The sequence below is a fragment of the Symphalangus syndactylus genome, chromosome 12 (genome assembly GCF_028878055.3).
Source record: "Symphalangus syndactylus isolate Jambi chromosome 12, NHGRI_mSymSyn1-v2.1_pri, whole genome shotgun sequence".
Classification (NCBI taxonomy): Eukaryota; Metazoa; Chordata; class Mammalia; order Primates; family Hylobatidae; genus Symphalangus; species Symphalangus syndactylus.
Window position 1 is genome coordinate 50,003,617 of NC_072441.2, and position 3,731 is coordinate 50,007,347.

General features: G+C 35.8%; 1 pseudogene; it reads left to right on the forward strand.

The window, feature by feature from the left end:
• Positions 1 to 1,567: 1,567 nt before the first annotated feature.
• Positions 1,568 to 1,941, forward strand: LOC134734635 (ubiquitin-conjugating enzyme E2 W-like; annotated as a pseudogene).
• Positions 1,942 to 3,731: the final 1,790 nt, after the last annotated feature.

A 3,731-nucleotide genomic window follows, 5' to 3' on the forward strand; every position in this document is an offset into this window, starting at 1 on the left:
ACTCATCAATCAGGAGACAGTTTATTTAATACACTTTACAGTTTATGAGTTCAAAAACTGTAGCCTCATACATTAGAAATGGATCATTGTCCTAGACAGACAATCAGGGGGTTCAGTTCACTTGACAGGCATGGAGAAATGACTTTGAATGTGAGATATGCACTTAGAGAAGGGCTGCAGTATCACACGCCTGCAGCAGAGTATCAGGAGGCTTTCACTTCTGATTAGGAAATCCCCTTTGGTTTAAGCAAGTGCTTCATTTTAATACTTAACCATATCTCCCTACAACACTGTGACCAGAAAATTCAAAATGAAATTTTAGAATAGAATCACTTCTTTGTGATATCAAATCTTTTTTCTGGATTGCTATATCGTTAAAACAGTTCATGAAGAATATTTATCTGCTTCTTGAAATCATAAAGAGCAAGATGTCCATGAAAATCTTACTTTTCAAAGAGTAGTAAGTGACATTTCCATTCAGTCACCAAAAGTAAAAAATTGCAGGAAAAAAGCCCCGGATCTTTGGCATTAACTGTATAGCTACATGACCATACAAAATGGATGATTTTGGCCCCCAAGAGAATTTTAGGAAGCCCAAATTGGCAGAATTTGTTGGTTATTTGACTGTGTCAAAGATTGTGGCTATTTTAGGTATTCTATTTCACATTATAAAGTATTGAACAAGCTAGACTTATGGAACTGTTTTCCATAATATTATTTCATTTGGGGCTATCATTTTAAATTCATTTTACCTATGACTCACTTTATTTTCCAAGTCAATACTTTACCAACACAGTGTCATTTGTATATATGGTTAAGCTTAGAGAGGCCATAATTAGCAGACATTTACTAGTCGCCCTCAACTAGTCCCCCACTTGGACTTAAATCATAAATATTTTTTCTCAACTTTTTCATTTCAGAGGGTACATGTACATGTTTTCTACATGGATAAATTGCATGTCCCTGAAGTTTGTAATACAAATGATCCTGTCACCCAGCTAGTGAGCATAGTACCCAATAGGTGGTTTTTCAATCCTTGCTCCTCTCTCTGCCTTCCCCTCTAGCAGGCTCCAGCGTTGTTTCCATCTTTATGACCGTGTGTATTCACTGTTGATCTCCCACTTATAAGGGAGAACATGCAGTATTTGGTTTTCTATTCCTGCATTAAATTTTAAATCTAAGGCCGGGCACTGTAATCCCAGCACTTTGGGAGGCCGAGGTGGGCGGATCACGAGGTTAGGAGTTCGAGACCAGCCTGGCCAACATGGTGAAACCTTGTCTCTACTAAAGATACAAAAAATTAGCTGGGCGTGATGGTGCGTGCCTGTAGTCCCAGCTGCTCAGGAGGCTGAGGCAGGGGAATTGCTTGAACCCGGGAGGCAGAGGTTGCAGTGAGCCACACCATTGAACTGCAGCCTAGGCAACAGGGTGAGACTCTGCCTCAAAAAAAAAAAGGCAGTATAATTTTCTTTTCAGACCAATATATTTTATTTCTAGACTGAGGTACGTTATGCCAAAGTGTTGCGTTTCTGTTGTTGGTTAAGAATTATTTCAGTCTTAACGACTATAGAAAGAACTGTTGGCTTTGCAAAATGACCCACCTCCTGGGATAACTTTAAATGAAAAGAGTGTTCAAAATTCAATTACGCAGTCATGTTTATGGGTGAAAATATTCCCGTTCATCCTCATGATTATAGCAATGGTCATACCTGTTTATCCATTCTAATGGAAGACTGGTTCCCAGCGCTCTCAATCCAATCCGTTTCTCTTAGCATTATTAGCATGCTTTCCAGCCGCAAAGAAAAGAGACGACCACCAGATAATTATTTTTATGTGCGAACACGTAACAAGAATCCAAAGAAAACAAAATGGTGGTATCACGATGATACTTATTGATGCCACTGTTATGATCCTTCTAGCAGAAGATAGTCCTACTGAGAAAATGAGCACTTTGATCATTCAGTCTTTGACTGGAAGTTACCTATAAGCAATGAAGACTACTTCCTTTTACTGCATTTTTACTCATGTGCATTCTGGGCACATGTTGATCACTGATTCAGTCCGGGCAACTGACATGCTTTTATTAGTCATACAGTATTAATGCAGGTGTCAGGGAATGTCAAATATAATTCCATTTTTGTGGTTTTTTTTTAAGCTTTTGGAAAAGCTCCAGGTCCTCACGTATTGTGCAATAACAATGACTTCCTTGGCAGTTTTGGTATGTTCATTGCCGGCAATGAACATTGTAACAGGAAAAATTTTCATTAACGCCTGCCACTCAATGATTAATGCATGATAGGGCCTATGAAATGAACTTATCAGTTACAGTGGGAATATAAATAAAGTGAGGGATCCAACATTACTTTAAAAGTCTCCCCAACTGTTTGTATTTGGATTCTATGCACTGTGATCCTAAGGTTAACAGCATGAATTATCATGTGTCTTTAAAGGACTGCAATGAAAGCTCATTGCGTATTTATATAATAGTTTATATCTGCTGTCAAGTTGTTTTGACATGGAAGATTTTCAAGTAATGTTGGCAGAGAGGTACGGTATGTTATCCCTATGGTGAAAATAAATTCATTTGTTGTATACAGTTCCTCAATCTCTGAAGTAAAGGTATGAGTAATATAGGGTATGAATGGTTTAATCAAGGCTTTATTTTGGAAGTAAGAAAAATGGCAGTGATGATTAAATTACTGCAGTCCATAATTTGGGCTTGTTATTTGCAATTTAAAGATTTTTTTCCAAGTAGGTTACACTTTGTTAACTTCCTGCTAGCCATCAGCATGAGCCCTACTGCCTAAACACTATTTCATTTATTTATGTTTGGAAAACGCATAAACATTTTTGTTTGCAATCTTGTTTCTTTTGTTATAAGTCAAGTTTGAATGTTAAAATACTTTTATTGAAAAACTTTCGTTAAGTTTTGTCTTGTAAACTTTCTTTACTCGTAAGTATCATCTTGTCCTTTAATCCTGTACCCAAAAATAAGAAATACATTTTTGACAGAGGCTTAATGTTTTAACGAAAGAGTGTGGACATTTTTATTTTAAAATTTTGGCAAAAATCGCTATCAAGTGGTACATTTGCTTATTTGTCTCACACAGCCATATAGGTTTCCCTGGAGAGTTTTGTTTTGTTGTTGTTGAAAAGACTGCTTACAGCTAGATAAAATTTACTGTAGAAAAAAAATTGTTGAAAGGTCCAATTCTCAGTGCCATGTGAGTTAATGATACTACAACTAAGTTCTTTTTAAAAAGAGATTAATGTATTTTTGTAAATTACCTTTTCACATATGCAAAATCTGTTCCTACTACAATGTTATTTTTACTCATGCCTTATTGTTGCACTCTTTTTGAAATACCCTGCAGTGAATTTATGAATCAATTTGGGCTTAAAACTAAAAGCCAGTTGGCTGAAACGTTTGAAATATGTACCCCAGTAAAACCATTCAATCAATAATTGGTAAATAATACTTTAAAATTGTTTTTAATCTGTATAGATGACATTTTGTAGCTTTGTACGTGTTGTTAATTAAGGGCATATAATTTTACACTCTAAAAGTATAATGGCTGAACTCAGGGATGGGTAGACTTCAAAAATATGTCTGCTATAGAAATAACTTGAAAAAAATTAAAGCCATGGCCAACCACTAAATTGTGGACACTGTTTATGTACTGCTAGTTAACAATTGCCACTTTTAAAAAATTATAAACATTTTTGCTCTA